Genomic DNA, 22,358 nt, shown 5'->3' on the forward strand with positions numbered 1-22,358 from the left:
AAAGAGATGGAGGCGTAATTATTAAGGGAATGAATTCGGGAAAGAGTATTTTTTTCACATCCGAAATGGAATTAGAAATTGGTAATTTTTTTTTGCTTTTTTTCCATCCGAGAATTTCAACATCTCTCGACTTCCTTTACTCAAGCGTTTGTGAGATTAAAGAAAAAATGTATTTTATAAAATGGAAAAAATATCTCATTCCTACCGGATGGTTTATTCATGAAGTTTTGAGTTAATATCTCATTTAAAGGTCACTCTTAATCACGCGTGCCAATGCATGGGCATAAACAATTCCATAAACTCAAAAAATACTAGGGAAAGTTTGCGACCGCGCATAAAATATATCTGAAAGATAACTTTTTCATTTTTTTAGAATGGTGATTTTCCTGAACAATAAAAACCTTTGGGAATTATTGTAATCACAATTAGCATCACAAGAATTGACTACAATTAACGAATTGAGAATTTTATGATAAGTTCAAACTCAAATTATTTTTATACCTCCCGTTAATTACCGGAAATAGGTAAAAGTTTTCATATTTTTAGGATCCGCACATGTCTCGAAGTAAAATCAACGAAAATTGTGAATAGTATCAATAGTTTTAATAATCCTCGAAATTAATATCGTCTTTTAATTGATAGCATTGATTAATAAGTGATGGCATTTAGCCTAAATTTTAAACTTCTCCTTGAATGTCTTTTGTACTAATTGCCATGCATTTAGAAAAATAATTAATAAATTCAATGCATTTAGAAAATTTATTAATACACCTCCGGAATATTAATGAATTTTCGAAAAAAAATGAATGTTTTCGTGATATTTTTCTTTCCAATTATGTTGCATGAGTACAGTCCCGAACGTGCGAATAGAATTAAATATAAAATGAGTCTTCTTATTTGGAGCATTTATGTTGCAGCTGTCGTTGTACTTTTATTTCCATGTTCAATACCTGCCTAATATTAAAAAACATCACCTAAAAAGTAAATTTTAAAAAAATCAATCATGAAAATAATAAATATCCCAGAAAACCTATTCCATTACTTTGATACTTTTGACAGCAATATAAGAGGCAATGTTTTTTATATTGTTGAAGTCAACTCCAATTGGCTATGTGATTTTGTTCAATATATTCAATATTTGAAACTTAAATTTGGTCTCCATTTTGTTTTGTGCGGCTGGGCTCAATTAACAAGGTACAATAAAACTATTATAAATCACTTAGGAACGTTCATGAAATATTTTGCGGCTCCATTTCTTTAACAACAAAATATAATCGAGTACAATTCTAAGTTTAAAGTAGTAAACGGTGGTGGCCATGTTAATTCTATCATAGATAATAAAAACTACGAGCATCAAGGAATACGTGAATAAGTGAGTACATGTTTTTACATTTTACATTGAAAAATTTCTCACTTTTTCTCCTTTTAGATGTGAGCTTCCAGAAGAGTTTCCTGTCAACTCTGCTTTGGAAAGCGGACCTTCTATACAAATAAGGTAGGATGAATTGATTTGAATATTAGTCGGATAAAGCTTTCATCATAGCGCAATACTGGTGGGGTAAATTTTCAAATCCGTGTTAAATTCTAAGAATAATTTAATTTTAAAAGCTTGAGTGAGGAGAAACAATTTGCTAAGCCAGCATAGGATTATGTACAAAGATTTACGGTATTACCACTTTTTTAATTCTGGTATTCAAGTTTCAACGTGAAAATTGGGTGGCGCAGAAATATATCTTCAAAGCTCACAAGTACTTTGACTAGCAAACCAGAAACGATGATTCAGTCTAGATTTATCGTTATTTTTAACTATTCCTAATTTCTGAAAAAATTGAACCCTTCCCGTAACATTTCCGAAATCTTCAGGAAGTGACCGAAAAGAACATAGCTACTATTGGTTACGTTATTTTGTAAGGTCAAGTACCATTAATTTGTAAATAGAACGTAAATCCCAGGCAGTGATGTCCTATGCTTCCTAAGTACTTCCCGGTAAGTTCAAAAAACCCTTCCTAACTCTCCGATGAGTGGTCAAATGTGAAGTGAATACTTTGAGTTATATAAGGAAATGCTTGCTTTGTAAGGTGATAAACCGTGTGTCTGATCGAGACGCATTGGAATGTATTATCAGTTAGATATAGATTATCAGAGTGAGAGTCGAGCGATCAAGTAACCACGCAGTAGGTGAGTATGCTTAGGTGGTTACTCCGCGGATGATTTATTCTTCACATCTCATATCTCCCCGACGCTACGTTACTATGGTTTTCTACCACATGTTCGACAACATCTTCGACCTTCGCTGAATTCCGTCGCCCGCCAATTGTGAACATTGCTTTCATTCATGATCAAGTGTCCGCAACGGCGAGCATTAATAGTTTGGTCTCAATCAAAGCCGAACCGAGTGGAAAGTATTGGCTATGGAAACCAATCGCGCCAGTCTGAACAAAACGTCAGATCTTCATTGGACGCTCCCTTTCCCCTCAAACGGACGAATATCGGCCCATGGGTCGATTAAAAGGAAATTTTTAGGCGATTTTAATTGTGTGAGGCAATATACTAGCTACGCAGAAGTATGACTATTGTTCACTTAACCAGGAAACTTGACACGGACGTGATAGCTTAATTATTCTCCTTGTGGAGTCCTTTTGTATTTTTTCCAATAGTATCATTATGCTTCAGCCTTCTTAAGGATAGCAGTATCTTTTGTATTTAAAAAAATGAAAATGATAGCTTTTACTCAGACTCAGTATTGGAATTTCACCTTTTTACAATACTAACTCCATGGGCAAATGTATTGCAGGTTAATTTGAATCATGCGGGACATTTGGTCACAAAATTGAAACAACGCAAAACATGCACAGGCGATTTAGTTTTTTCTGCTTCTAACAGAAGACTAGGGATTTCTTCAGTTTTAATGTTTTCGACAAAACTATTGTATTGCACTTATTTTCCTATAGCTTAGTCTTCAAATATCTTTTATATCAGGAAAAAATGAATGAAACTGTGCAATGTGGGCCGAAATAACGGTGATGTAATACGCTTACTAGCAGCTACAACTCACCAAACCTGTTGGAAATGTCTCAATTAAAAGTGATACTAATTGATAAATCAGGGCCCAGGGTGGGTGTTTCTGCGCCTATGCTCGTGGTTCTGATCGCATTGATTTTTTTGACGATTGATAATAAGATTCTGTGCGAAAAACACTCAATAGATATCCAATACGAAAGAAGGTAGTGTCGTCTTCACTTTGAGTACTAAAATAAATAAAGTCGCAGCTGTCATGTGCATATAGTTACTTACTTCGTAGTTCTTTGCGCTGATTTAGTCTGTGGCTTTTGTTTCTCATTACTATTGTTAGCTTTCCTCCTTAGTCTCTATCTTTTTGATATAGTCTTCAACTATAGTTTTCTGTAAATATGAAGTCCTCAGAATATAGCCAATTAGATCGTCACTTCTTCTTTCATCTTCCATTAGGATTTCCATTCCACCACTTTTTAAAGGGTGTCTCTATTAGTCAATCTACGTATTCACTTTATTTTCATCTTTTTCGTGTAGCGTCAGCTACAATTAATATATTTTTTAAATTTTTTCATCGATGCTCTCCATCATATACCTAAGGCTCTCAACAGTAGGGAGAAACTTCTTGTAGATTTTTATTTTCTCATGCATATTCAAGAACTATTTTCCTTTAGTACTTTATTTTCCAAATACCTATCGCTAAGCCTTTCCTCACTTGAATCAAAATTCTTCCTCGTTTTCTCACCCCCGGTTCCTACGATTGGCTGTACAATCATTGGTAATCGTATCGTGAGCCCTGGGATACAGTGATATCTAATTCTGAGTCGAATGGTGGACTCAAGGATCTGGATTGAATTTCATCTTTCGCCATAACATCTCACCGTCACCTCGGGAGTAATGGCTCAAATATCTAGGTTACACTACGGACGTGTCCAAAATTTGAATTTATCTCACGTTTTACGCGGACCGCGGAGACTACGTACGTGCATCGTGGGCGAGGTGTGAATTATCGTGTGCCACCATAATTATCGCGACGTGTTCGCAACACTGGGGAGCGAGAACTTCGGGAGTGCTGGGGGTTGAAAGGGGGAGTGGCGAGGGGATAGGGCGGGGCGGCTCGGGGAGAGGGGAGGACATCGTCGCCCAGCGAAACACCCTCTCCCCCAGACCTCTTTCTCCTGCCCCCTCCCCATCCCCACCCGGAGTAACTTTGGTGGAAATTTTGCGTTCTGGAGGGATCTGAGTGCGTTTCCTCGTCCAGCCAGCAATTCCGCCGTCGGGTGGTTCGGTGGTGGGGAGGGTTCGGTCCACGGAGCGTATGGAAAGGGAGGGATAGGGAGCGAATAGGGGATGAAACTAGGGGGTGGATTTTAGGGCGACAAGAAAATGTTCGTACCCATTAAAGGAGAACCTCTCCCTTTTCGGCTGGAGTAACTATGTATGGGTCTGAAAGAGGGACTGCTCCACCCCGTTCCCTCCCTCCTGTCTTAAATTCAAACGCTAAATCTAAAAGTAGTTGCTTGTAAAGAATACTTGATACGTTTGTTTCATCTCAAACACATGCGTCTTCTGTATTCAATTGTTTCAGGCTCAGTTTTGTGGAAGTTCATGTTCATTAAATGAAGAACAAAATGTATTTTTCCACTGTTCTTTTTTTTTGTACTTGACTAATTCACGCAACTTGACTAATTTGTACCTGATTATGACGCCTAAGCGTTGAAACTAGTAGTACGAAAATAATTAAACATTGGAAAAATATATTTTGTTCTTATTTTAATGAACGTGCGTGTTTTGTATGCCCACTCGATTACTCAATAATGTAATGCGCAAGTTGAAGAGATGTGTTATTTCGCTTTAGTTTGGGCACATTTGGAATACGCCTCAAGTGTATGGGATCCTTTGGAGATCTCCTTGACAAAAGAATTAGAAAACATTTGGAGAAAATACGCCAGCAGAAAAAAAATTGTTCCGATAAGAAGGTGCGTGAAAGGCTTTTTGGAGGAATCAGGCTGGGTGCCTCTTGGGATACAAAGAGAACAAGCGAGGCTTAGACTTTTACTAAAGTTCAGAACGCACTAGTTTAACTATGAAATGAAGGGAATTATTATGGCCACACACCATTTGGGTAAGACAGAACACAGAGATAAGATTAGGGAAACATGCTCCAGTAGAGATAGATATAAATACTCGTTTTTTCCTGGGAAAATCGGGAATCATTATATTAAAACATAGGAATCAATGTTTTTGCTAACGAGAACATGATTAAACTCTGCGTAGACATATATTGTATTTGTAGGTGTACGTAATTTTGCATATTGGTGGCCGGTTTATACATTTGCATGCGTGCAAGGTACAATAAGTTTAGAATTAAAGGTTACGTCTAAGTGTGTGTGCATCAGCATATTTTGGTTTGTTTTTCCTATAGTTGCATTTTACGGGTCGTGTCCTAACACCCCCGCCCCCCCCACTACAATCCCTTGTGATGCCTTGTGGAGTATTATCTAGAGGCTGATGTGTAGACATAAGCGTGTAATGAGCGAGTGATAAATCGAATATTTTTATACCCTTCATTTCAGCTTTACCTTTACCTATGCCTTGCGTTGCCCCTGCAGCCATATATATAGGTCTGCTCTTCAGTATACCTTAATACTCAGTTCTACGATTTTAAATAGCATATTATAAATTTAAGAACATTTTTTGTATTAATTAGCTATGGTTCCTGGGCATGATTAATGTGTATATCCAATCAATTTTTTTCTCTTCATCTACATAGCACGTCGCAAACAGCCAAAGGGGCCTGTGGTGGAGTGTGTTAGATCACCACCCGAAATTAAGAATAAAACCGCATGTAAAACCCACAAATTCATGCCAATCCTCACTCACAAAATCGTATTTATTCATGCAAAAACCTTTACAACTCACTTACATGCAGATATATGTACTATCAACTAACACACACATGCACCTGCGAATATTTCTGTTTATGTCTACGCAACGTTTAATCATTTCCTGATTTGTAAATTACATCTCTTTAATATTTCTTTAATGACTTCTGTTTCTTACTATCATGATTCCTGATTGCCCGGGAAAAAAAGATGAGTTGTATCTATCTGTAATGGAATCCATTTCCCTTAATTTTTCTTTGTGATCTGATTTGCATAAGTAGTGTGGGGCCATAATAATTCCTTTAGTGTCATTGCTAAATTCGTTTGTTCTGAGCCTTTCTAAAAGTCTCAGTCCTTCTCTTTTTGAAGACGAATAAAATGCGTTCCCTTTTATGCTATATGAACAGAATCGCTGATGTGTATGAAACTGAGAAATTTAATGTGAAACAAATAGAAAAACAAAATTTTATTTCCTTTGGATAGATATGCAAATATGCTTTCTAGATTTTCTCAAAATCAAAATGCATATGGCTAACTTCAATTCGCAAGAACGTGGAAAGAGCACATCCATGGAAAGAGTTGTGACGGAGCGGATGAACACTATGAGCTGGAGATTTGATCTATAGAGTCAGCTGTGAGGTGATGATGACGAGCAAGTATTTTACACAACATTAATGGCGCATTTTAAAACTAATCACTTTTTAAGTTTAGGTCGGTTCGTTTTTATTTTGTGCTCTTGCTTTTTGTTCTTTGATTCCATTATCGTATAGTGTAACATGTATACATTTACATAATTCCCTGCAAGCCGCTGCATGGGCGTGAGGTGGGGAAGATTAGGTCACCACCCGTAAAAAAGAACAAAACCACATGCAAAATCAACAAATCTATGCAATCCTACACCCAAAGTTGCGTATATGTTCATCTAAAAACCCTTTCAACTTACACGCATGCAAGTACACATATCATCAAATAATAAAACAAATACAATTTAGAATGTAGGAAAAATGTATCCATTAACGTGCAAGTTAGAAATTGAAAAGTAAGAGGGCGAAATTCAACTTACACCGGTAGGGAATGTGACACAACGCTGCAGGCAGCGGGAGAATCTCCCCAACAGAGAGAGACTAGGGATGGAGGGGGAAACTTAAAAGCAAGCAAAACAGAGCAAGCAATACTGTAACGAGCACTACATTTTTAATGGCATTCTAATGCGCTCATGCGGGAAGGGTTTTGATAACAGAACACACGAGGTAAACAAACACACGTGCTAGTACGTAGTTCATGAATATATGTAAGTAGCTTGGAATTTAAATTGAGTATCATGAGTGAATAGTCGTTATGTTCATTTTTTATTTCTGACATGGTAAAAAGAGAACTCACTATCTCACCTTTTAATTCACATCCTTACTGCCAATATGAAGGGCGAAAATGCTAAAATTGAATATATAATTTTTTTATTCCAGATTTTTTACGAGGTTTCTCTTTTTTACTTATCGCTTGACTAATCAATGTTGCAATCAAAGAATTTAAGGAAAAAGTGAATTTTTCCATTCTTAGGACTTACATGACCATTTATCAACCTGCGATAAATTAACGAATAAAATAATTTTTCAAGCAAAAACCTGTTTTTCGGTTTAATGTTTTCCGATAGTGCATTATTCTTAGATTGTTAGTTTTTACCCTCAAGAAATGTCCTAAGTTTTCCCACAGTTATTCTCTATGGATTCATAGAATGTAGGATTAGGCAATGCTGTAGGAAACTTTTCTTGTACTTGTTGAAAACCTTAATAAGAAAGAGTATGCCGGTTACCTTTTACAATACTTCGTAGCGTAAGTTTAACTTTCTAAACTAGGATTTGGTAAATGTGCCACTTCGTGAGCAAACTCGAGCAATAGTTGAAACCTCCGTCCGGGTTCGAAGGTTTTGTTAGTTTGAATTCAGAGGAATAGGAGAATTATCACTCTTTGTGATATAATAGAACTAATGATTTGTGTACTAAGTACGTGGGATCCTCTCGGGGTTTGTTCAAGTCTCTAGTGTAGAAGTTTTGGAAGGAAATGTTTAAAACTTTCGAAATTCGAATTCTACCCGAACAAGATCACCATTAGGGAGGTTGAGGAACCTCAAACCTAGAATTCTCTTAACGCAAGATATTTGGCAAGGCTTTCGGGTGACCTACTAGTAAGTCCATCGGTATTGTCCCTTTAATATTCCTTAAGGTTGATAATATGAATATTTATGTTACCTTGCGATGTAACATGTATTCTTCTTCCTTTGCTGTTTTTTTGGAAGTATTACAAAGTTCAATGTACGACGTATTTTTGTTCATGGCTTTTCTGTTGACATTAAGTTCATCTGACTTATAGCAAAGAATAATACTCCATTACTCGCGTTGGTTCATGGCTTGAGATACTCAAAATATTGCTTCAAAAAACGGTATGCACATTAATCATGAAGAACATTACATCTACATCTGTATAGTGCCCCGAAATTCGCCGCAGGGGCCTGTGGCGGGGAGTGCTTGGTCACCACCCGTAATTAAGAATAAAACCGCAGTCAAAACCCACAAATTCATGCCAATTCCCGCACACAAAATTATATAAATTCATGCGAAAACCTTTACAATTCACACACATGCAGATACATATACTATCAACTAACACACACGTATGCATATACGAATGTACCTGTGTGTATCTACGCAACGTTAAGTCATGTCCTGAATTGTAAGGGATATCTCTTTAATATTTCTATAGTGACTTTGGTTTCTTGCTATAATTATTCCTCATTGCCCGAGGAAAGAATAAGTTTTTTTATCTTTCTGTACTGGAATCCATCTCCCTTATCCTATCTTAATAGTCTGATCTACCGAAGTAGTACGGGGTCATAATAATTAATTTACTGCAATTGTTAAACTCGTTCGTTTTTAACCTTTCTGAAAGTCTCAGTCATGTTTAACATAAACCTGAATGTATGCACTGTGATTGCTTGGAGATATAAGTATAATATTGTGAATTGAGAGAAGGTTGTGTAAAGCGCAGGGAGGAAATCTAATTTGGCGAATGATAAATGAAAATGCTTCCATTTTGCACGAGAGCTGGAGATATTTCACGAGGAAGGAATGGGGAAGGGTCGAGAGGGAGGAGGAGGGGGGAGGGGTGGGGCCCGTGGGAAAGTCTGTCAAATGTCGGGAGGGTGAGTGGGGCCTTGAATGGGGCCTTTCTCTTCCCTTTCTTCACTCGGAAGTGCGTCCCGTCGCGGGACGCGTGGATCGCAAACAAGGCCGGCAAACAAGTGAGCAGCGCCGTATAGCACAGCGCAGTAGACGCCCGCGGGAGAGGAGGGAACCATGATGGGTGGGGGGCCGGTTGGCGCTCTCCCGGCACCACTTAGCGAACCACTCGAGTCCAGCGACGCGCGGATTCGAGTCTCTTCCTATCCTCATCAACTTCTGTGATGTGAAATAAGGGACAAAAATACAAATAAAATTTCCCAAAGAATCTATGCGAAAACGAATCATGCTTGTTATTTGAAATGTCTTTACTTTGCGTCTGCTTAACTTTCAAAACTATCTTGTTTAATTTTATTCATTCGAATACTGAAAATCAACAGTTATTTCGTTAGCTTTCCGAAGAAATATCTAGCATCGCATTCTCTATCGTGGTTTTGCTTTGGATGATATTAATCATTGTATCGAAATAACTAAAGCCAAGGGTACTAATAGGGTACCTATCGTTCGACAGATCAGGAGTTTAATGTGTATTTTGTGCTTACATTTCTCTGTGAATACTGAATTTATCCGCAAAACAAGGAACATTAGAAGCGAGTTTTGGCATATTCAATTGCTACTTTAATATATAAATAACAAAATGTTCCAGTTGGACACGCTGGTGTACTTTGAAGGAAAACTGGTGATCCGATTGCGCTATTCCTTTTACGCCTGAATTCTAATTTCCAAATTTGAAGGCAATGGCTCAGATCGCACCTGTTAGGTATATTCTCTTGATTGGTGCGAAAGTAATTACGGTGACATTTCAGAATTCTTTTAGCCCTCTTTACGCCGATGAACCCTTAGGGATGATTCGTTCATCTTGGCGATTCCCGATAGTGGGTTCATCTACTCCTATTTCTGCTCCCTAAATCTCAATTCAATCGGTTAATTTGGAAAAAGTACGAAGATAACTCGAATAATGCTATAGTTAGCATGTGAAGGGGCAAAACACTTAGCATTGAAATATAATGTTACCCTGCCTCAATGGTGGCAGGGTAACGTCCTCACCTGCTAACCAAAAGGTCACGAGGCGTTTGGTTGGGTTTTCCTCCACCTAGGACGGTTGTTTGTAAATGTCTTCGATAGAATATTTAGAGGTTAGGTGGAAGAAGGGAGTCTAAAGTCTCAATCTCGCCCCAATAAAATCGATGAATAAATAAAACAAATTAAATTCGGCCGGAGAGCATTGTGGTTTCATTTGTGGTAGCAACATGGCAAATGGTATGCAAAAGGCTAGCTTGTACACGCTCGAAAATTCTCATTTACGGTATTTTCACTGCCATTTTTGTAACAATGCGTATGTGACGTTGAGTTTCCCCCGCCACACGCCCTTGCGGCGGCTTGCGGGGTATTATGTAGATGTAGATGAGTCTTGGTTGAATTCATATTATTGCATGTGTACCTTACCATAATATTTGTAGCGACAGCACTATTCTAAAACATTTATTTTAATAGTACAGTTGGGTGAAATTCTTTTAAATCGTAAAATTTTGTCCAAAATGTATTGTTTATTTTGCCACGCGGTTGCTTACTTCGCCTTGAAACTTCTTTAGTTAATGAATGGGTGAATAATACTGTGTGTTTTCCCCAAAACTATTTTTTTATGCACCACTAGTTTCAACGCATAGGCATACGAAAATTTGTTTCCACGTAGTCAAGCCTGGTACCTTGAAGTTTCTCTTAATTTATTTTAATTTTTTTAATATACAACATGGATTATAGGTTTTCATAATTTTTTTAATATTTCATCACAGTTATTCGCATTTAGGGAACATTTGGAATCGTTTCTGACTCAGGAAAAAGGTGTGAATTCGCCTTCGAAATTGCTTCCCGAGCTGCTTTCGACTTCAACCACATCTAAATAATACCCCACAAGCCGCCGCAAGGGCGTGCACTTGGGGTTCTTAAGTCACCATCCGCAAAAAACAGAAAACCACGTGCAAAACCAACACATCCATGCAATATACACCCGTGGTGGTGTAAATATTCATGCAACAACCTTTTCAACCCACATGCAAATTACATACACCATAAACGAACCTCTCTGGTGAAAACATCGTGAACAGGACAAAGTTTCAATTATAAAACAATAATATGTTTGTCACTATACAACTTCTGGCATAAAATTGTGAGACAGTTGAGCAGGGTTTAAAATTCACGTTAGTTTTAAAAATCTACACAAAAGCGGCATTTTGAAAAAGAATCGAGCCTTCCTAGCGACTTAACACTTCATACCTGTTATTAAATACAACGATAGTAGGTGCTATATGCACTTCAGTATAACGATTGTGGTTCCATTTGCTGCGATATATGTTCCAAAACTTTCGCTGATAAGATGCGCGGCTGTGTGAATTCCTGGTTACATCAAATTACTCAGCTTTCCCTAGCGGAGCTAATGACCTCAGCTGTCCGTACACTGCCCTAATAGTAATTAAACATAACCTATGCCTATGTTATACACCGAGTGTGGACGGGGTAGATGAGTTCGTCGCTGTTTTCTCTGCATTCCGTTGTTCACGGGAAATACTCGTGCCCACCGCAATCGCCCCCGAGCGGTGATGCAATTAGTGGCGTGGCAATCGCCGTGCGAAGTGTTTCAGTGAGTTGTGAGGTGATTAGTCTCCCGCAGAAGGGGTCCAGCCGGTCGAACCGAGGGCAGCACATTTGTTAGGGATCGTCTAAGCGGGATGTTTCCATTCAAGAAAGTTCTACCTCTTTGTTTGCTTCTGAGGGGAAATTCTTGGCCATACCGGTTGAAGGAAGTGGAGAGTGTTCCGTTTGTGTGTGTATGTGTGTGTGGTTCGTGGATCCAATTCGTTGGTCACCGCCAGCTGTTGTGCGCTCGCTAATCGAAGGGATCCGCGCCCCTGTTCTTGGCCCTTCCGAGGTTTTTCCCTCAGCCACGGACGTTTCCGATTGGGTGCGCCAATCCTTTTTGGGGGGAGAGAAAAAAATCTGCCTACCCCTATTTGCTTTTAAGAAGCTGAAACTTTCGACCAGACTTTTGTCTGCGGAAAGTAAAATTTCCTCGGCCAGTGTCTCCTTAAAAGAATTCGGATGGAAGGAACTTTGAGAAAAGTTTGAGATGCTGTTGTGCAAAAAGAGGGGAAACTTAATGTCAGTTTCGCGCCCCACTTTGAAGTCCGCCGCATTTACTCAAGGGATAAGCTCTGCGAGCCTCGGACAAAAAACAAACAATTCGTGGGGAGGACAACTTCTCGAATGTCCCTAGTTGACGGCTCAAGAGAACTTCATGAGCAGCACTCGGCCGTCATCCTCGTCTCTCTTCGACGGAAATGCTTTTCAACCATTGTTCGTCGTCTCTATTTAATACTCAGATTTCGTTTAGGGATGTTGATTTTGTCTTCCATAGTGATGATAGTGAATACTGAATTTGCAGCAACGAATTTAGTGCTATTAACATATTTTAATTGGAAGTGCTCTGCAAACGGTTGCTCGTGTTCCATGGCGTGTGATAATTAGTAGTCTACCGTGCATCGGGGTAATATCGGTAGATACTTGAATACTTTTATGCATGGTCGTGGTTGCCTTGGAATGCTGCTGTAGTAAGTCTTACCTAATATAGTAAGATATGCCCCTACTATATATATATATATATATATATGTATGTATATGTATAATCATTTACATAGAAATGGATATAAGGTAAAGGGATGGGAACACACATGAAGTACGAATACAGGAGAAGTGGGGAAGGCGGAATCAGGCAGAATTGTTGTAATGTACCTGATCCAAGGGTCTTATAGACCTTTATTTATCCTCATAAGTGGGAAGTTCTCACTCAAATACTCTTTAGTCATAATTCAGAACATCAAAAAAATCTGACAGCCCATACCGCGTAGATTGTATCGTAAAAACTGACGAATGGCTGAATTTTGCATGATGAAGGAGAGTATGGGGGAGAGACGAGAGAATACCGGATGCCATATGACCGTGGAGGTTTATGGCGAAGGGGAATCGGCAATATCTCAGAGGCATCCTTAGATTAATGGATGTACCATTACGCGGATTAGGTTAAATTTGTTGCCTGGGTCAACTTTGTGCCCCACCTGGCCTATACACACTATAGTGCCAGCGTTCTTGTGTTCATATAGATGCATTCCCACAGAGACTGGTCTTTTACCGACGGGCCAACGGCTGATTATATTTCACATAGCAATGTGGCAACAATCGGGGAAAAATTATTGCTACCCAAGAGCAGATCAATTCCAGGGACGAATTTTGATCCGTTGCCATTTTTTTTAAACGATTGAGATAGACCCGACGCACACTGGTTAGTTTCATTACTTAAAAAGAACGCAGCATTTATTTTTAAATTCAATTCGTATAGAACAAATTATAAGCACGTTAGAGATGATCACATGCTGAGTCATAATTTAAAAGTAATCAAGTGGTTGGAAATGACCGATAAATAAACACTGCCATTTTTGCTCTATGTGAAGTTATCGAATCAACATCAACACTTCATATTTCCAAGAAAGAGTTGGCAGAGAATAGTGGAGAATAGAAAATTTCCAGTGCAGATGCTGTTTTTTACTCTCCGGATTTTATAGCATTGATCTTTAGTATTTTAATCCTTGCTGTATTGAATTCCTAACATTAAGAATACCACAAACAGTATATTTTAAATTAAATACTTAATTTTAGCAGGCATGTAAAATGTTTTATCAAGCATTAAATTCATAATGATCCACTATGTATCTTCATCCTTAGCTGCGTAATCCATAAGATAACCTTCTGTGCTGTGCTAATAATTTTAATGTTGCCTAAAATTAAATTGATAAGAGTCTTCCAGTTTATTTTAAGATGAGCTGTATCAGAAAATAAACGGCTTTGGAAAAAAAGCTTTACCGAATGGTGCCTCGAAGGTAGAACTGAATGCAATTTTACTATACTACTGAGAATGTAGAATGAATCGGAAGATAAGCTTTTCATTAATTTATTTACTAATACTCATCAGCGTCAAAAATGCAGGCTTTGTGATACAGACTTGAAATTTTTTTTTATTTCATAGTCTCACAGCTCTTTCTGACCGTCATGTTGATAAATGATTAGTTTGTGAAATATCATATGGAAAGCAAAAGAAAATATAGTTTCTTACTACTGTTTCGTATTTTAACTTCTCAGTTTCTCTCTTACAAAATGCGGTAGGTTACGTCCCCCTCTGTTAACATTTTACATGGTAATTAATCTTTTAATATTCGAGTAATTAATTTCTGAAGCATTATAAATTCCAATTAGTGATATTAAAAAGCCTTCACATTGTGAGCCTCCAATGAGCCGTTTCTTGGAATTAATTAATACTAATAAGATCAAATCAATATTTTGTGTGCCTAATGCAAAAATTTCCCACTATATTTTAAACTATCAATATAAGATAACTAGGTACGTAACATCTTGCGAGTGTGAAAGCAGTCCTTACCGAGTTAAATAAAATATAAACTCATTAATCCGTAGCATGCTCCGAAATTTTCTCCAAAGTTTAGTGATCGTTCTACCAAAAACCTTGTATATGACTTTTTAAAGCATCACTGGTTATCGCTGGTAGCTAGAAATTACTGTTAAATTTGTATCATGGAACACCTATTACCAATAAAATATAAATTTGTTAATGTCTTCATTTTTGTCGAGGGAGTAAGAAGGGGGATTAAAGTTGTAAAAATGTACCGACGCATGCATATTTATGTGCACATATATATTTATCGTATTTCCGGAGCGTCGCCGTATCGCTTTCCATCCGCCTTCGCCTCCCTGTCTACCCCCTTTTCCACCCCCCTTCCGAGAAACGATCCCCTTCGCTTTGCCCCCTTCCGCCCATACTTCACGGCCTCCCAAAACCTCCCGCTATTCTTCTCGAAATAATTGACTCCTACACCTCGCAATATCGAATATTGATCCACACACCCCACCCAACCCCGTATTCCCCCGCGACTCCCCCCCTGCACCACCCCGATTCCGATGACTGCGCCGCCAATGCCGGATATGCCTCTAATGGTCCATGCGCTTAGACTACGGGCTGCCACCCACTCTCCAACCCATTCGCCTCCCCCCCCCACGCCCACCATCCCCACCCTCACCCTTTTCCAATTCGTAGGACTTAGGGTCCTCAACCCACAGGGATTTGCTCAACCCCACACCCTCTTTGGATCAAATATCAGCTCAGTCTCGGGAATATCAGTTCTCATAAACGTGCTGACAAATCCTCGAGGGCAACGCTTCCATCAACCCCGGCTGCCGCGGGTCTAATGTGTCCCGGGATCGAATCTCGGGTGATTTACTCCGCGTGACTTGGCAGAAGAGATTATTCTGATTCCAGAATTCAATATTTTCCAGGATAGGGAAGAAGTAGGTGTCTCGAAGTTTTGATTTCATAGGCTAGTTGGCGTTTTACTCTAAGAGGGAAGTTTTTCATCATTTACATAACACAGCACTCCGTAATCGTAAGGACGTGGGGCCATTATGCATACGGCCATCAGCAATTTACGTATCGTAACATTCTTAATTTTCAAATTCTAATTTGAAAGTTGTTGGATAAATGTTTACTACAATTTAAGGTGCATGTGTTTGTTATATTATAATATATGCATCTGCATGTAAGTCAAAAAGGTTTTTGCATGAATGTAAACGCCAATATGGGTGTAGGTTTGCATAAATATGTTGATTTTTCATGTGGTTTTGCTCTCTAATAAAGGTGGTGACCTAACACCCCCGCCACAAGCCCTTGCGGAGGCTGGTGGGGTATTATGCAAATGTAGAATTATTCAGTTCTGCAAGATTTTTCTTTTTTTTTGAGGTCTGTCGTATAGATGCTTTTGGTTAATTTTTATTCAATTTTTTTGTATAACAAGTTATTGGTTGGTTAGGTGAATAAACCCTTGGTTTGAATTTGGTTTTCCTCCATCATTTATTCAAGTTTGCACGTTATTTAATAGTTTTTACCGAGCATTTTACCCTTTCCCCCTCCTCTCCCATATCCTCCCTTATCACTCACTCTTCCCACCTGGTCCCTGTACCTCCTGCCACACTCCTTTTTGATGGATTGCGGGGTATTTATGTCGATGTCAAATCACAATAATCTGAGAATGGGAAAATTCACACGTTTGTTTGTTATGGGTAAATCCCCCCAAACTGTAGGGAGTAAGAGCTTCTCACGCTTTGCATAAATAGGACAAAAATACACACATTAGCATAGGCTATGTCGGATTTGAAATTTCATGAAATTTTTAGGAAGTCTATGAGTATTAAAAAATTGAATCCTTGAAAAAATTTCTTCACTTATAAGATGAATTGAATTTACTGACTTCAACCATGAGCAAAATTTTGGCTGTGCCATTCTTTATCTAGGTGATAAATCATTTGCAAACGTTTATTATGATTTATGCCGAGAGCTGAACAAAAGGTCAGTGCATTGAAAACAGATTCTGCGAAATTCGATAGTCTTGGATTTTTCCTTTGAAATTGCATAATTTTTTCGGTAAACTGCGACCACCAAATCGATGTTCTTGAAATATGTCTTTAAGAGTTTACTATTTATGTAAAATTGCAAAACTACAAATGTTGCGTGTAAAAATGCACAGAAAAATTGATCAAATTGTATTGTACATACAACTATAATGCAGTAATGATCAAATAACATTCATTAATGTTCGTTACCATAGCAGTGTTTGAAAATTACCTCGTATAGTAATAAAAATGTTTGTTTTATTAATAATTGCTTATATTTTACGTACAAAAGACGACCACCTTGCACTCGTACATAAAAAGGCATATAATACGTATTATAAGCAGTTAATGCTGCACGGATAAATTGGTCCGTCGAAGTCATGCATAGCCTCTTGTCATATGTATATTTGACATATATGCACACATTAACGCCTTTATACTTTATACCCATTCCATGTTGCTGTATGCAATGATGGGTGCGCTCGAGCAAGTGTTGAATTTTGCTTTGTAAATTTAAAAAGTAGAAGTGGTTACGCTTGATTTATCATGACTATACATCGTGAGAGGGAAGAACGAGTACCTTAGTTTGTCCCTGCTTGTATCTATCTCTCTCTATTTTAATCCTTCTTGTATAATACGTCTATATAATGTGTGGCCATAATTAATTATTCGTCTATTTAATGAGGTATTAAATAGCACATTTTTATTTACGCATGCACAAAACAAGTATATAAGAGGAGAGCTTGCTAAAGGTAATGGGAAATTAATCACTAAGAGAATTCTTTTAAAATTTCTTATCTTGATGTTTGGCAATTACGAAGGGAACCTCGTAAGAAAAAAATCTTCGACTATATTCAGTATTGAACTCCGATCTTAGATATGTTGCTAAATTTGTCATCGGCTGATATAAAAGTATCGTTGTTTCTTTGGGACGTTTTTAGCTCCTTCGAGTGGAATTATTTATTGGTTGAATGCAAATTCAGTTTTAAAAGCTTTCAATTATAGCGATACTTTGTCCTCGAGAAAGATGTATTTCCTTCGTCTTTCAACATTCACCCTTGTAATCCATTTGGCTTTGTTTTGGTATGATTTTTTCGACCTCCGTACCGATTACGGTGCCAACAATTCATTTATGACACTATGACCGTGGAAAATAGTGCCATAAAATAGTTTCACGATGCGCAATCCGTTTTTCAGCGAATACATATTACTTCATCGAAACTCGTATAATAGTCTGGGTTTTTGTAGGTGTGTATGGGCGGGAGTGTTTCCCGGGTGGTGATTTTTACTTACCTCGGGAAACCTGGATTTCCGCCTGAGGAGACGGCCCCATAACGAAACGCCCACCGAACTTCAAGGCCGCACCCCTTTCCCCAAAGCCCCCTCCGCCGCCACGAAAACTCGCAGGCCTCGCTATTTGCCGGCGAATGACTCCCCAAGTTTGAGCCCCCCGCATGCCATTCCCCCCCCCCCCCACCCCCCTAAACCTCTGCGCTCGCTCCCATCATCCCTTTGTTGCGAGACACCACCTCCACAAAACTCCGCGGGCCGATCCCCACCCCCAACCCCTCCTCCGAGAGATAAATCCTATAAATTCAATATCGCGGTCGCAAAAACCCAACGGTTTTCACCGGGAAGCCATTCCCGACCCGCGAAGGGAGGAATGGCGTACACATAAGGAGGAAACGATTTTCGCGCGCGTGGAGGCGTAAAGTCAGGGGCGCGGAGGGATTGAGAGGGAAATACGTGTACATTCAGACGCACACATGCACACAAACACACACACACATATACGATTACAAACAGTCACACACCCGGAGGATTTTTTTTTCACGAATACATGGACGCAAGAATCCCAGAAACGGGGCCATGTGTGACACGGGAAGAATTTATATCGTAGGCCCCGTCATTGTTTCTTTTTAGAAACCGATCAAAATTTATCAGCGTAAAAATTGATGGTATTTTGTACAGAACCCGATCTTGATCCAATGAATCACTGTTTTTTTTCCGGCTTCCCTTCCTCTTCTCTCTTCTCCCCCACCTCCTCCGTGCAATCTCCCAATCGAACCCTTCCGAAATCTTTTGCAGGCGAACGATCCTCACAATAAATTCCCGTTTTATTATTTAGAGTCGGAGACGATATCTCTCCCTAAAGAACGAGAGACAATTCCTAAAAGCCGGCGGTATTTTATAAACAAGTGAAGTAATTAGGGAACATTGGGTCTCCTCATTGTTTATCAGTCACGTCTCGTTTCATTGTTGTGGTCTAAGATTGAACCATTCAGGCATTGCAATGTTTTAAACTTTTTGGCGAATAGTATTTCATTAGTTCAGAAAAATTGTTATCGCCGACCGGTATCTTCCTTTTCCCTGACATATATGTTTCTAAATCTGTCAATATTTAAAAATATCTAATTATCGTGCCCTTTAAACTATCTAACTACCATTGCATAAATAATCAATAAGTATTGCTTTCAACCAAAAATGTACTCGACTAATCGTCTCTATTCAGCATGTTTTTCAGTCCAGAGATTGATATAACGTCGCCCTCCATTTGACATCGGCATAAATACCCAGGATCCACCAAAAAGGCGTGTGATATGGAAGCACCAGGTGGGTAGGGCGAGTGATAAGGGATGATATGAGAGTGGAAGGGAAAAGAGAAAAATATTCAGTAAAAAACTATCAAATACGTGCACGTTTGAATACAGGTACATGTACATGTACCTGTACATGCTTGAAGAAGACATAATTCAAAGCAAGGGTTTATTCACCAAACTAATTAGTTTTTTGTTATATAAAAAAGGAAAAAAATTCTTTGTGGATGCTATTTTGTTATGCATGATACACAACTTGCTCTGATTGTTAATTCTAGTTTGACACCGGGAGAAAAAAATCAATTTCACTATGACATATCAAATATTGAAGAAATAATCATCTCAGGATGGTGCAGGGACCGCTATATAAGTAATGCGCATTCTCTGGGAAAACTATATTTAATGATAGTACTGGTACAAATTCTTCAAATTCTTCAAAATACTCTCCCGCTGCATCAATACACTTGCGGAGACGTGTCTACCACCCTGAAACTACCCGACGGGAATGTCTGTCAGGAACGTTGTAACATGCTTTTGGATGTGTTCCACGGTCTCCCAATGCTTTCCATTCAGCTCTCTCTTCAGTCGGGGAGACAAATAAGTCGTTCGAAGCGAAGTTGGGACAGTAAGGGGGCTGGGGGACCACCGGGTACTCCGGGCCAGTAAGTTGGTAACGATGAAGGACATGTGGCTGGGGGCATTTTCATGGTGGAGCTTGACCATGAATTTAATGTCAGCCCTCCCGAGCGCGCAAATATGGACGTGTGTAGGGTGTCAGCATATTTGCTGGATGTTCAATCGACGGTCGAAACGCAAAACTTTGCGCACACGATTCACCTTTTCATCGGTTCTTGCCGTTGTTGGGCGTCCAGAACGGGGTTCGTCGGCGACCTCCTCCCGGCCTTCCTTGAACGTCTTGTGCCACCTCCCGGACTGTGAAGGCATTGAAGGCCTCTTGAAGCATCTGAAATACTTCAGTTACATTCTCTCTCAGCTGCACGTAAAACTTGATGGCGTGTTGCTGTTCAAGCGAACGCTCCATCGCGCCGTATTACAAAGGCGAAAAATACACTTCACGCGGAGGTACGTCTTTCCATTTTGACTACTCTGAGGAAACTGACAACCAACTGCGTTGGAAGGGCAGACCCCCTATCACATATTCCAACGGTTGTACTGCGCTGCCATGGATAGTATTGCCACAATAAAATCATGCACATTACTTTCATAATGAACGATGTATACGATATTTCTGAGGTCCTTTTTGCATGCTCCCTTTTAAATTATATTGACAAATTACTACATGAAAGTAAGATGTCATTCGAAATATTCATTCTACTGCTTCATTTTGCTTAAATTTGTTTGCTGCAGCACTTGTTTGAGGCTAAGTTTTTCGCTAGCATGGACATGGATTTGAACGTCTTTGTGGAGACGTTTAGTGAATGTGTTGTCCCTTTTCCTAATCCTTTACACACCCTTAGTATCCCTTATCCCTTGTTCATTCCCTCCTGTATTTGTACCCCCTGCCACACACCTTTTTAACGGATATTTCGGGGTATTAATGTAGTTTTTCATGCTTAATTTATATTCTAATGAAAACACAAATTAAATTACAAATATTCCATAAAAATGAAATGTGTAGGAGAACGTCTACAAAGTTATGTGATTGTGACAGGACCAGAAATAATGTTTTTTTTGATGTGACAACGTATAAACAACATGTATTTCTTTTTCATATTATGAGGATTATATCAATAACGCTAATTTTAAATGTGGATAATTAAATGTGCAGTTCTCTTTGTTGATATGTGATCTAGCAATGCAATGTATATCACGGAGAACTTTCGTTAATGTTTTCTTTGGTATTGGTAGTTTTCGTAATGACAGCATTGTTCATGTTCATATCTTTATACTTTCATGAATATACATTCAGAAAAGCACCAAAGAGACAATTTACGTAAAATACATAGAAATGAGAATATCACTGGTCTGCTAGTTTAATTTAAACCTTCTAAACGACCAATTTAAAACACTGAAATTGGAGCTAATGTTATCCACGACATGTCTTCAATAATATTTTTTTTAATATCACATATTTTACATGCACCCAAAAAACCCGCAATTCATTAAAAAGGTGTGTGGCAGAGGTTTTATGCATTTTAATGGGTTATAAGCAGTAAGAGGAATAAATGTTGGACCCATACTTTGACGTGTTATCCTTGCGTCCATGAGCGCGTTCTAAATGCCACTTAAAATTCTTCCTTACTTTACGACAAGTCATAACCCATGATATACTTTGGTAACTTACTGGGAACAACTTACGAAGAGTATTAAACGAAGAATGTAAACGGCCCCCAATGTCCCGTTCCTTAAAGGATTTAATGCTCGTCGTAACTTTATGACAATACGTATCTAAGATGACCCCTCTAAGCATATTGGTGAATGACTATTAATGATCAAAAATGCAATCCTGGATCATGCGAGTAAGAGGGACCGTGAATCCGTTTTGATCTCTAAGGAGAAACTGGAGTCGAAAAACGTTGTCTTGGGAGACGACGAAGTACGAGGAAAAAGTTGCAAATTTAAATTCGATAATTTTTTTCCTTTTCTGCATACTTCCTTGTTCTTATGAAACTGTTAGATTGATCGGAACAGACTTTGTGATTTGACTATTTTTCAACATGCAAATTTATCATTTGTGATGTTACTTATCCGCATGCATTAAACCTACTAACTACGTATGGTGAATCTTTTTCTCAAAGTTATGTGCATTTTTATGTCCTACCGTTTTCATAATGCAGTTATTTACTCTCTAAAAATAGTACTTTCGGCCGGCTTGTGAAATTTTTTTATTGCTTCGATGGCGCCAATCAAAAAAAGGTTTGGGAAACCTGATCCGAAGGAGTAAGAACCCAAAGTTATGGCATAAATTCGCGGGGCATTTGCTGTTAGTTTCATGGCGATATTGATTTTTCCACCGAATTTTAGGTGCATTAATATTTGTAGGAGATGCTGAGAGGCAATGGTATGATAAGGGATGAAATAGAGGGTAGAATGTTGAGCCAGAGTGGAAGAGTTAAGGGATGAATATGCATTTTAAAAGTTATGAAGGAATGTATAAAAAATGTGAA

The 22,358-nt window shown here is 38.6% G+C and overlaps 1 protein-coding gene across 1 annotated transcript in view; it reads left to right on the forward strand.

The window, feature by feature from the left end:
• LOC139698710 (insulin-like growth factor-binding protein complex acid labile subunit) overlaps nucleotides 1-22,358 on the forward strand; it is a 1,245,847-nt gene that overhangs the window by 283,280 nt on the left and 940,209 nt on the right. Inside the window, exon 3 of the mRNA XM_071597590.1 lies at nucleotides 1,430-1,495. The gene's annotated coding sequence lies outside the window, so the exon portion shown is untranslated. The remainder of the gene's footprint in view (nucleotides 1-1,429; nucleotides 1,496-22,358) is intronic.

The sequence above is a fragment of the Hetaerina americana genome, unplaced genomic scaffold (genome assembly GCF_022747635.1).
Source record: "Hetaerina americana unplaced genomic scaffold, ioHetAmer1.1.p SCAF_9, whole genome shotgun sequence".
Lineage (NCBI taxonomy): Eukaryota > Metazoa > Arthropoda > Insecta > Odonata > Calopterygidae > Hetaerina > Hetaerina americana.